Source organism: Anomaloglossus baeobatrachus, chromosome 1, assembly GCF_048569485.1.
Source record: "Anomaloglossus baeobatrachus isolate aAnoBae1 chromosome 1, aAnoBae1.hap1, whole genome shotgun sequence".
NCBI classification, from domain to species: domain Eukaryota; kingdom Metazoa; phylum Chordata; class Amphibia; order Anura; family Aromobatidae; genus Anomaloglossus; species Anomaloglossus baeobatrachus.
This window is the reverse complement of record NC_134353.1, coordinates 852953400-852966030: the sequence shown is the minus strand read 5'-3', so window position 1 is coordinate 852966030 and position 12631 is coordinate 852953400. Positions and strand designations below refer to the sequence as shown.

Sequence of the window (12631 nt, the reverse complement as noted above, 5' to 3'; positions counted from 1 at the left end):
CCCCCACTGCGAATTGCAGTCCGCAGCCACCCCAGAAAATGGCGCTTTCATAGAAGCGCCATCTTCTGGCGCTGTATCCAACTCTTCTAGCTGCCCTGAAGCCGGGTGGCGAGCTAGGTAATAATGGAGTTAGGGCTAGCTGTATATTATCAGCTAGCCCTAGGCCCGAAATTCATGGTGTCACGAAAATATTAGACATGGCCACCATGAATTTCTAGTAATGATAAAAAAAAAAAAACCACAACACACAGAAAAATATTTTTATTAGAAATAAAAACACAACACAATTAGTGACTCCATCTTTATTGAAATAAAGAACCCCCTCCGCAGTAATCCTGGGTCAGGGTCCAACGCCGTCCAATCCGGATCCAATATCATCTGATCGGTTTGCTGGAAAGCAAAGCGATCAGATGATGTGTCAGGATCAATTGCCTGAATCACATGACACATCAGCTGATTGTATAAAAGCCGATTATACAATCAGCTGATGCATCAGTAGAAAAAAATAATACTCACTTATGTGCTGTGCTGATTACCGGCAGCTCCTGGAGCGATCGATTGGACAGGAGTCTGATCCTGTCCGATCGCTGCAGCAGCTGCCGGTAATCAGCTGATGAAGTCCCCTGACGGCAGGATCAGCTGATAGCCGGCCGGGCGCGAAAAAGCCGGCGACACCGCGATCAGCTGATGCGTCAGGTGACTGCATCAGGTGATCCACCGCCAGGTCCTGCAAGCAAGGTCCTGCCCCGGGGAGACTGCACACAGCCAGAGCGGCGGTTCCGGGACAGGAGCTGGGAGCGGGCATGGCACCGGGACCCTGCAGACAGGTGAGTATATGACATTTTTTTTTTCTACTGTTCACTTTGATTTTCGCCGCTGCCTCCACCTCCCGCCCAGACATGGCGCCGCACGGAGCTGACATGCACCGGACGGGAGGTGGACGCAGCGGTGACGGTACCGGGAGGATTCATGCTTCTGTGTTTACCAACAGAAGGAATCCTCTTCCTGTACACGTCACTGTAGTGCCCACCCCTTGCGTTTATAGCTGCGTTTTTAGTCATAGAAACGCGGCTATATGCGTTTTTCATTGCGTTTTTAACATCTCATTGAATTCAATGAGTGAAAAACGCAGTGGAAAACGCAGAAATAATTGACATGCTGCGTTTTTGTGGTCACCACAAAAACGCAGCTAAAAAAAAAATGCTGTGTGAGGACAGCACTTCTGAAAACCCATAAACATTGCTGGGGAAGCAACGTCACTGCGTTTTCAGCACAAAAACGCGGTAAAAAACGCCGCTAAAAACGCGGCAAAAACGCCTAGTGCGCACAAGGCCTAAGTGTCAAAAGGGAGAGTTTGTTTGTACCAAGACACTTCTATACAGCCAGTGGCTTAATATGAAGATTACTGGCCCCAATCCAAAATCTCCACCTATCAAAGGTCTTTAATTGTAATGGTCTTCTTTGGGCCAAAAAGGTGACTGCAAGCCCACGAGCGTGACTGCAAGCCCACGAGCGTGAATGCCCCAGCATACAGCAATAGTACACCAAATGTTTTTGAATAAGACCGAATTTTATTTATTGTAGAAAACGTTTCAATCAGATACAGGACATGAAGACATAAAATACACAATACCATGTAAACCCCTCATACAGGGCTAAGTTATAGTAAACTCAGGGATGGACAACATAATGGAAAAAAAACAATAGTAAGCGCCCTATAAAGATATGAGGTAATTGCAGATTACTGGCACATTAGTTACCAGTCTCCTTGACCAGCTCTGCTCTCCAGATCCGAGATATGCCCCAAACATCTTGGCTATGTGCACACTAGAAAAAAAGATTTTTCTTAAGATATTTCTTGAGAGTGAAGGATTAGCACACCTGCGTTAAAAAACGCACCAATAACGCACCTGCGTTTTTACCGCGATTTGGTGCGGTTTTGGTGCGTTCTTACCGCGATTAAAGGGCGTTTTTACCGCTGGTTGCTCCCTGCGTTATTGTGCCATTATCTATGGCAAATAGCGAAGTTGGCTGCAGAAAAGAAGTGACATGCTCATTCTGTTTCTTAAGAAAATCTACTGAAAGAATTTTCTTAAGAAAAAAAACGCAGTGTGCGCACAGCTAATTTTTTTTGCCATAGGTTTTGCTGGGGAATGTCTGCAGAAAGGTTACAAGAATTTCTCAAGAAATTTCTGCAGCAAAAACGCACCAAAAACGCGGATAAAAAAACGCAGTGTGTGAACATAGCCTAAGTATACCTCATACGTACAATGTATCCACGTCACTTCTGTATATATGTAAACAACAAGAGGAACTTTAGTTCCTCTTGTTCTTTACTTTAAGGCTATGTTCACACTAGAAAAATGATTTTTCTTAAGAAATTTCTTAAGAGTGCACCTGTGTTAAAAAACGCACCAAAAACGCACCTGCGTTTTTTGCCGCGTTTTCGGTGCGTTTTTGGTGCGTTTTTACCGCTGGTTGCTCCCTGCGTTATTGTGCCAATTATCTATGGCAAAAAACGCAGTTAGCTGCAGAAAAGAAGTGACATGCTCATTCTTTTTCTTAAGAAAATCTACAGAAAGAATTCTTAAGAAAAAAACGCAGTGTGTGCACAGCTAATTTTTTTTGCCATAGGTTTTGCTGGGGAATGTCTGCAGAAAGGTTACAAGAATTTCTCAAGAAATTTCTGCAGCAAAAACGGACCCAAAACGCAGGTAAAAAACGCAGTGTGTGAACATAGCCTAAGTAAGCTTCAGGCTATGTGCGCACGTTGCGTACAGTCACTGCAGTAATTTCTGCAGCGATCTGAAGAGCACACGTGCGCTTCAAATCGCTGCAGAAAATGTCCGTAGTGAAAAAAAAAAAAAGCCGATTCCATGCGCTCTGCCTGCAGCTCCTCCCATAGACAGAACAGGGGCTGCAGGCAAAGCGCACGGAAGTAGTGACATGTCACTTCCTAGAACGCGCGCTTCGGGCAGCAGCCGAAGCGCTGCGCTCTAAGACGCCACGTGCGCACGGCTCCTGCATAATCTTCATAGACTGTGCAGGGGACGCAGGACACATGCAGTTACGCTGCGCTACAAAGTGCAGCGTAACTGCATGTAATTACGCAACGTGCGCACATAGCCTTAGGCATCTTTCAAACCCCACTGAATTTTTTTTATACAGTTGCACAAAAGAAACATAATAATGGCAATAATAGAAAAAAATCCTGGGGTTTGTATCCGTGATCCTATATAAGATGAACGTGTAACAAAATGAGTAGAACACACATCAGAAATAAACACGGAAAGTAGAACTAAAATTAGTTTTTCCAATTTTTTTTATATATATGTAAATACAAAAATATTAGTAACCTCAAGGTTTATGGTTATGAGCCATAAGGTCTGTGCCATGTGAACAGTGGGGTATAATCCAAAGGCTCGTCTATTTAATACAAGACAATGTTACATGACGAGGCCGCATTATCTCCTGCCGGTGACCACAAACGGACTACAAGAGGATGCCACCTGCTCAGCACGTCTGGCAGTTTGGGCACAGCGCCCTCCTGTAGGCCGAGCAGCTGGCATCCTCCAGATCAGGTGGCAGTGTTACCGTGATTGGCTCACACTGGGTAGTAACACAAGTGTTAGACTGGGTTCACAGTGTTCGGACATTAAATTAGTTTCTTCCATTATTAGGATAGTAGAAAAAACAAATCCGCTGCATAACTAACACAAGCAGTGCGTCCCACTGAATATCACAGGTACTGCAATGTTATGTCATGTTCTTACAACTTAAAACACCACTCCACAATTTTTTCCAAGCACTGTAATTGTGCTTTTAATCTAAGGTCCCTGCCCCTGGCCTTATACTCACCCTCTAGCGTTTTCACCTTTTATCGGTGCCGTTCCCATCAGTCACAAGGAGTTTGTGAACTGCCAGCAGCTCCAGTGTTTCATGAAGCGTGCCAGAAGTCACAACTCAATACACATCTATGAAAGCCTTGTTCTGTCTGTCATAGAGATGCACTGACATCTAGTGACATAACTTCTGACCTGTCAGTAGTTATGGACACAAGATGGCTCTGTGGTTTTGGAGTTGATAAAAGGTGAAGACGCAGGAGAGGGAGTATTAGTCGGGACCAGAGACCTCAGATTAAAAGCACCACTCCATCGCTGAAAGACAAACAAACCGCTGATGTACTGCTTTAAAGGGAACCTGTCATCAGAAATTTAGCTATAAACCTAAAAGTTCCCCTTCTGCAGCTCCTGGGCTGCATTCTAGCAAGCTTCCTCTAGTTTTTCTGGCCCCTTTTATACCAAAATAAAACACTTTATAAAGTTGTACCTTTTCGTATGTAAATTTCGTAAATTATCCATGGGGGCGGGCTGCCTGGTGTCCGTTACTGTCCTCCTGCCGATTTACGCCGCCCCCGAACGCTGAATTTCAAACCTCAGGATGCTGCCCCTGGGCGCCCGGGGTCCCGCGCATGTGCTGTGCGACTGCTGGTGACGTTTTGCGCAGGCACGAGGTTATGGGCGGTGCTGTGAGTGCCATCAGCAAGTGCCGCCCATAACCTCGTGACCGCACTTTCCCCTCTTCCTCCAGCGTTCTGCGCAAGCGCTCGCTGGCCAGATGACCGACGTCACCTCCTTCCCATCTTGCCCTGCAGCAGGAAATAGATGGGAGGAGCGGACGGAGCAGGACACCATAGCTAACGGGGAGACGCGGCGAGCATCTGAGAGGAAGAGGAGAAAGTGCGGTCACGAGGTTATGGGCGGCACTTGCTGATGACACTCACAGCACCGCCCATAACCTCGTGCCTGCGCAAAACGTCACCAGCGGTCACACGTGCACACAGTGCACAGTCCCGCTACAGTCGCACAGCGCATGCGCGGGACCCCGGGCGGCGTCCTGAGGTTTGAAATTCAGCGTTCGGGGGCAGCGTAAATCGGCAGGAGGACAGTAACGGACACCAGGCAGCCCGCCCCCATGGATGATTTACGAAATTTACATACGAAAAAGGTACAACTTTATAAAGTGTTTATTTTGGTATAAAAGGGGCCAGAAAAACTAGAGGAACCTTGCTAGAACGCCCAGGAGCTGCAGAAGGGGGAACTTTTAGGTTTATAGCTAAATTTCTGATGACAGGTTCCCTTTAAGAAAAGAAGGGAATTTTGTTACTTACCGTAAATTCCTTTTCTTCTAGCTCTTATTGGGAGACCCAGACGATTGGGGTATAGCTACTGCCCTCTGGAGGCCACACAAAGCACTACATTAAAAGTGCAAGGCCCCTCCCCCTCTGGCTATACCCCCCCGTGGTATCACGGGTTCTCCAGTTTTAGTGCCAAAGCAAGAAGGAGGAAGCCAATAACTGGTTTAAACAAATTAACTCCGAATAACATCGGAGAACTGAAAAAACCGTTCAACATGAACAACATGTGTACCCGCAAACAACAAAAAAACATCCCGAAGGACAACAGGGCGGGTGCTGGGTCTCCCAATAAGAGCTAGAAGAAAAGGAATTTACGGTAAGTAACAAAATTCCCTTCTTCTTCAGCGCTCTATTGGGAGACCCAGACGATTGGGACGTCCAAAAGCTGTCCCTGGGTGGGTAAATAAATACCTCATGTTAGAGCTGCAAAACAGCCCTCCCCTATGGGGGTGTCACTGCCGCCTGCAGGACTCTTCTACCTAAGCTGGCATCCGCCGAAGCATAGGTATGCACCTGATAATGCTTGGTGAAAGTGTGCAGACTGGACCAGGTAGCTGCCTGGCACACCTGTTGAGCCGAAGCCTGGTGACGTAATGCCAGGACGCACCCACGGCTCTGGTTGAGTGGGCTTTTAGCCCTGAAGGAACCGGAAGCCCCGCAGAACGGTAGGCCTCTAGAATTGGTTCTTTGATCCATCGAGCCAGGGTGGCTTTAGAAGCCTGCAACCCCTTGCGCGGACCAGCGACAAGGACAAAAAGTGCATCGGAACGGCGTATGGGCGCCGTGCGGGAAATGTAGATTCTGAGTGCTCTCACCAGATCTAGCAAACGTAAGTCCTTTTCATACCGGTGAACCGGATGAGGGCAAAAAGAAGGCAAGGAAATATCCTGATTAAGATGAAAAGAGGATACGACCTTAGAAGAAACTCCGGAATGGGGCGCAGCACAACCTTGTCCTGGTGGAACACCAGGAAGGGAGCCTTGGATGACAGAGCTGCCAGCTCAGACACTCGCCGAAGCGATGTGATGGCAACAAGAAACGCCACTTTCTGCGACAGCCGAGAAAAGGAAACTTCCTTCAGAGGCTCGAAGGGCGGCTTCTGGAGAGCAACTAGTACCCTGTTCAGATCCCATGGATCTAACGGTCGCTTGTACGGGGGCACAATATGACAGACCCCCTGCAGGAACGTGCGCACCTTAGGAAGACGTGCTAGACGCTTCTGAAAAAACACGGATAGTGCCGAAACTTGCCCTTTAAGGGAGCTGAGCGACAAGCCCTTTTCTAACCCCGATTGCAGGAAAGAAAGAAACTTGGGTAATGCAAATGGCCAGGGAGACACTCCCTGGGCCGAGCACCAGGATAAGAAAATCTTCCACGTTCTGTGGTAGATCTTAGCAGAATTCGACTTTCTAGCTTGTCTCATTGTGGCAACGACTCCTTGAGATAATCCTGCAGATGCTAGGATCCAGGACTCAATGGCCACACAGTCAGGTTCAGGGCCGCAGAATTCTGATGGAAAAACGGCCCTTGGGACAGTAAGTCTGGTCGGTCTGGCAGTGACCACGGTCGACCGATCGTGAGATGCCACAGATCCGGATACCACGACCTCCTCGGCCAGTTTGGAGCGACGAGTATGATGCGGCTGCACTCGGATCTGATCTTGCGTAGCACTCTGGGCAAGAGCGCCAGAGGCGGAAACACGTAAGGGAGCTGAAACTGCGACCAATCTTGAACCAAGGCGTCTGCCGCCAGAGCTCTTTGATCGCGCGACCTCGCCATGAATGCCGGGACCTTGTTGTTGTGCCGGGATGCCATTAGGTCGACGTCCGGCACTCCCCAGCGGCGACAGATTTCCTGAAACACGTCCGGGTGAAGGGACCATTCCCCTGCGTCCATGCCCTGGCGACTGAGGAAGTCTGCTTCCCAGTTTTCTACGCCTGGGATGTGAACCGCGGATATGGTGGATGCTCTGTCCTCCACCCACATTAGAATGCGCCGGACTTCTTGGAAGGCTTGCCGACTGCGCGTCCCTCCTTGGTGGTTGATGTATGCCACCGCTGTGGAGTTGTCCGATTGGATTCGGATCTGCTTTCCTTCCAGCCACTGCTGGAAGGCTAGTAGGGCAAGATACACTGCTCTGATTTCCAGAACATTGATCTGAAGGGTGGACTCCTGCGGAGTCCACGTCCCCTGAGCCCTGTGGTGGAGAAACACTGCTCCCCACCCCGACAGACTCGCATCTGTCGTAACTACTGCCCAGGATGGGGGCAGGAAGGATCTTCCCTGAGATAATGAGGTGGGAAGGAGCCACCATTGTAGAGAGTCCTTGGCCGTCTGGGAAAGCGAGACTTTCCTGTCCAGGGACGTTGACTTCCCGTCCCATTGGCGGAGAATGTCCCATTGAAGTGGGCGCAGATGAAACTGCGCAAAGGGAACTGCTTCCATGGCTGCCACCATCTTCCCTAGGAAATGCATGAGACGCCGCAAGGGATGCAACTGGCCCTGCAGGAGAGATTGCACCCCTGTCTGTAGTGACCGCTGCTTGTTCAGCGGCAGCTTCACTATCGCTGCTAGAGTATGAAACTCCATGCCAAGATACGTTAGTGACTGAGTCGGTGATAGGATCGACTTTGGAAAGTTTATGATCCATCCGAAAGACTGTAGAGTCTCCAGCGTAGCATTCAGGCTGTGCTGACATGCCTCCTGAGAGGGAGCTTTGACCAATAAGTCGTCTAGGTAAGGGATCACCGAGTGTCCCTGAGAGTGCAAGACTGCTACCACCGCCGCCATGACCTTGGTGAAGACCCGTGGGGCTGTCGCCAGACCAAATGGCAGAGCTACGAACTGAAAATGGTCGTCTCCTATCACAAAACGTAGAAAACGTTGATGTTCTGTAGCAATTGGCACGTGGAGATAAGCATCTTTGATGTCTATTGAGGCAAGGAAGTCTCCTCTGGACATTGAGGCAATGACAGAGCGGAGAGTTTCCATCCGGAACCTCCTGGCGTGCACATGTTTGTTGAGCCGTTTTAGGTCCAGAACAGGACGGAACGAGCCGTCCTTTTTTGGAACCACAAAGAGATTGGAGTAAAACCCTTGCCCTTGTTCCTGAGGAGGGACTGGGATCACCACTCCTTCCGCTTTTAGGGAATCCACCGCCTGCAGCAGAGCATCTGCTCGGTCTGGATGTGGGGAGGTTCTGAAGAACCGAGCTGGAGGACGAGAATTGAACTCGATTCTGTACCCGCGAGACAAAATGTCCGTCACCCACCGGTCTTTGACCTGTGACATCCAAATGCCGGAAAAGCGGGAGAGCCTGCCCCCGACCGGCGATGCGGAGGGGGGGGGCTGGAAGTCATGAGGTAGCCGCTTTGGAAGCGGTACCTCCATTTGCTTTCTTGGGGCGTGTGTGAGTCCGCCACGAATCTGAGTTTCTTTGCGTCCTCTGAGTCCCTTTGGACGAGGTAAATGGTGTCTTGCCCGAACCCCGAAAGGACTGAAACCTCTGCTGCCACTTTTTCTGCTGAGGTTTGGATGTTCTGGGTTGTGGTAAAGAGGAGTCTTTACCCTTGGACTGCTTAATGATGTCAGCCAATGGCTCGCCAAACAGTCTATCTCTAGACAAAGGCAAACTGGTTAAACATTTTTTGGAACCAGCATCTGCTTTCCAGTCCTTTAACCACAAGGCTCTGCGCAAAACTACCGAATTGGCGGACGCCATTGAGGTGCGACTGGTAGATTCTAGGACCGCATTGATAGCGTAAGACGCAAACGCCGACATCTGCGTGGTAAGGTGCGCCACTTGCGGCACTGCTGGATGCATGATAGCATCCACTTTTGCTAAGCCAGCTGAAATAGCCTGGAGTGCCCATACGGCTGCGAATGCCGGAGCAAACGACGCGCCGATAGCTTCATAGACAGATTTTAACCAAAGGTCCATCTGTCTGTCATTGGCATCTTTAAGTGAAGCGCCATCCTCCACTGCAACTATGGATCTAGCTGCAAGTTTGGAAATCGGGGGGTCTACCTTTGGACACTGTGTCCAGCGCTTGACCACCTCAGGGGGGAAAGGGAAACGCGTATCTTTAGATCGTTTAGAGAAACGCCTTTCTGGGTGAGCGTCGTGCTTCTGGATTGATTCTCTGAAGTCAGAGTGATCTAACAAAGCACTCAATTTACGCTTGGGATAAAGGAAACGAAACTTCTCCTGCTCCGCAGCCGCCTCTTCTGCTGAAGGGGCTGGGGGAGAAATATCCAACAGCCTATTGATGGCCGAGATAAGGTCGTTCACCATGGCATCCCCATCCGGGGTATCCAGGTTGAGAGGGGTTCCAGGAGTGGATTCCTGATCACTCTCATCAGACACATCACAGGGAGACTGATTGTGCTGAGACCCTGAGCAGTGTGAAGACGTCGAGGGTCTTTCCCAGCGAGCTCGCTTAGGGTGGCTGGGGCCATCATCTGAGTCATAATCCTCGGCCTGTGAAGCCGGGGACCCCCCTGTGGGCTGGATACATTCCAAGTAAGGGGGACCTGAGGACAGAGGCCTCGCCGTGCCCAGAGACTGAGCCCCATGCATAGATTGCAAGGTTTCAAGTATTTTTGCCATAGAGACAGACATACTATCAGCAAAAACTGCAAAGTCTGTCCCTGTCACCGGGGCAGAACTTACAAGCGTCTCAGCCTGGGTCGCTACCTCTCCTGACTCCGGCTGGCGAAGCAGCACCGGGTCGGAGCATTGCACACAATGGGGGTCATCGGAGCCTGCTGGTAGATTAGCCCCACATGCAGCACACGCAGTATACACAGCCCTTTTTGCCTTGGCCGCCTTGCGTTTTGAGGATGACATGTTGCTGCTTCCACAGAGCGATCTGGGATATGCAGCCAGAAGCGCACCTCACAGTGCAAGAAATACAATATCTATATATCTGTACCCAGTACACTGATACACAGTGAGGCACTAGAGGGACCAGCACAGAAAAATCGCTTACCGCCCGCTTAAAAAGCGGGTGTGTGGTCGCCAGATAGCCCCTAGTCCAGGTCTCCCAGAGCCTTGCGTCCTTCCTCCAGCCAGGCATGCATGTAATGGCTGCCGGCGTCTCGAGAGAGGAAGGGGGGCGGGCCCTGGGCGTTCCTGGCCAAGAGCGGGAAGCCTGCTTCCCTCTGTGCCTAGTGTGAGGGCTGGAGCATGTAAATCAGGCTCCAGCCCTCGTCGCTGCTAGCGAACAGCGTCTCTCCCCTACCCTGAATGACAGGGTGGGGGCGGGAACGAATCGGAGCTGCCGGCGTCCTAGGCCCAAAAAGCCGGGGACTAAATTTATAACCGCCGCCGCCGTAAAAGCGCGGACGGCGGATCCCCGGCGCACCACAAGTCACAGCAGCGCCGCCCGGTCCAGAGGGGGTCGGCGCTGCGTTCCCATATACAAAAAAGTCCCCCAGTAATCTGTAGGGACACCAACTCCACGTTGCGGTCCCCGGCGCACTACAACACCCAGCCAGCCCGGAGTGTGTCTGTGCCTGCCGGGGACACAGAGTACCTGTATGATGCAGGCCTGTCCCTGATCGTACTCCTGCTCCGAATCCATCAGGTTCTAATGGGTCTGTGGATGGAGCCCGGCATCAGAGCTGAGAGGCCGGCAGGATCCCACTTCCACAGAGCCCTACCAGGGGATGTGGAAGGAAAACAGCATGTCAGGCTCCAGCCCTGTACCAGCAATAGGTACCTCAACCTTACAACACCATCCAGGGGTGAGAAGGGAGCATGCTGGGGACACTATATGTGTCCTCTTTTCTTCCATCCGAAACAGTCAGCAGCTACTGCTGACTAAAATCTGTGGAGCTATGCATGGAATGTCTGACCTCCTTCGCACACAAAGCTAAAACTGGAGAACCCGTGATACCACGGGGGGGTATAGCCAGAGGGGGAGGGGCCTTGCACTTTTAATGTAGTGCTTTGTGTGGCCTCCAGAGGGCAGTAGCTATACCCCAATCGTCTGGGTCTCCCAATAGAGCGCTGAGGAAAACACATGATCAACAGAAACAAATATACAGTGGCTTCCTTCACAGTCATTTTGCTTCAGTTATTCCATTTTTTTCTCAAATTAAATCTATTCATTTGTTCCTGAAACTGAATTGTCTGAAGGCTGGTGTGAATGTGATCTTATGTGTATTATTAGCAGACTCCAAGATATGAACGTGTGGCTGGATTCACACATCCGTGATTAATAGGTTTCCTAACCTGAATTTAACAGTTCTCATAGGCAAATACAATGCTGTATAGACCAGGCCAGGAGACCTGCATCAGTTCCGTGTATCGTGATCGCAAACATGGCGGGGTGATCTGGCCACAGCCTGTATAGGACAAGGTCCTCCTAGGGGGCTACAAATCTACAGCAGCCACAAACCCCAGGAGGCACAAAGGGCGTAAGATGTAGATCAGCGGAGGCACCGACATATACACAACAGGGACACGGTAAGACACAAAGCAGAAGCCAAAAGATGTGCCCGGATGATGGGTACCATACATCAGGTACAGTCCAGACACAACCAATATAATACTGTGTGTGTGTGTAATATATATTTTACACACACACACACACACACACACACACACACACACTAAAACGCCCCTGTGCAACAACAATATATGGGCCCTTTGCAGCCCAAGAACTCAAAAATGCAATATTGCAGCTGATTTAGAGGTAGAAATGGGCCCCATTACCTCTTCGGCCCCTGCACAGGTTGCAGCAATGACATGTCCGCATATATACACACACACCCCTGTCAGAACCAGATACGTTTATCCTCCCTGCTGCCTACTGACCCCTTACCCGCCGGTGTGTCCCCTCCCGGGCTCCGTACCACTATCCTTCAGCCGGTGCTGTCACCTCCGCTCCATGTCGTCCTCAGACCTTGTAGTGACGTGACCTCACAGCTTCCTTGTACTAAGCAGCTATATCCTCCCTGTCAGGACCCGTCCGTTACGCTAGGGGCTGTCTAATACAATGCCTTATTAAAATAACAGAACCCAGTCACCGCCGCCGTGTGTATACACTCACCTACAGGCAGGCGGATCGGTGCTGACTGGCCCGGCGGCGGCGGCGGCGACTGCTCGTCAGGAAGCGCCACTGATCGGGGAGCAGCTCTCCCTTCCGCCGCCGCAAAGCGAGTGAACGAGCGCGTCACCTGATCCCAGCCTAGTGACAGCCTCAGCAACGGGGGCGGGGCCTAAGGGAGACAGTCTACCAGTGGCCTGATCTTGCAGCCAATGGAAATGGCGACCAGGTGAGCTCGTCATGGCCGTTTCCGCGGTAACGAGCATCTATGTAAGACGAGGAGGGGAACGCGCGATCTCTCCTCACTGACAGGAGCCAATGATAGCGGAGCCGGCAGAGCCGGGGAAGGGGCCCTGCAGACAGCGAGCAGTGTGTGCGG

The 12631-nt window shown here is 50.7% G+C and overlaps 1 protein-coding gene across 4 annotated transcripts in view; it reads right to left on the bottom strand.

Annotated features, from left to right (window-relative positions):
* Positions 1-12378, bottom strand: part of HMGCR (3-hydroxy-3-methylglutaryl-CoA reductase) — a 72433-nt gene extending 60055 nt beyond the window's left edge. The window contains exon 1 of one of the 4 annotated variants that reach the window (XM_075325441.1): positions 12256-12378. The gene's annotated coding sequence lies outside the window, so the exon portion shown is untranslated. Of the gene's footprint in view, positions 1-12020; positions 12144-12255 lie in introns of those variants that run through there. The other 3 variants (XM_075325463.1, XM_075325448.1, XM_075325456.1) reach the window with 3 other exon arrangements.
* Positions 12379-12631: the final 253 nt, after the last annotated feature.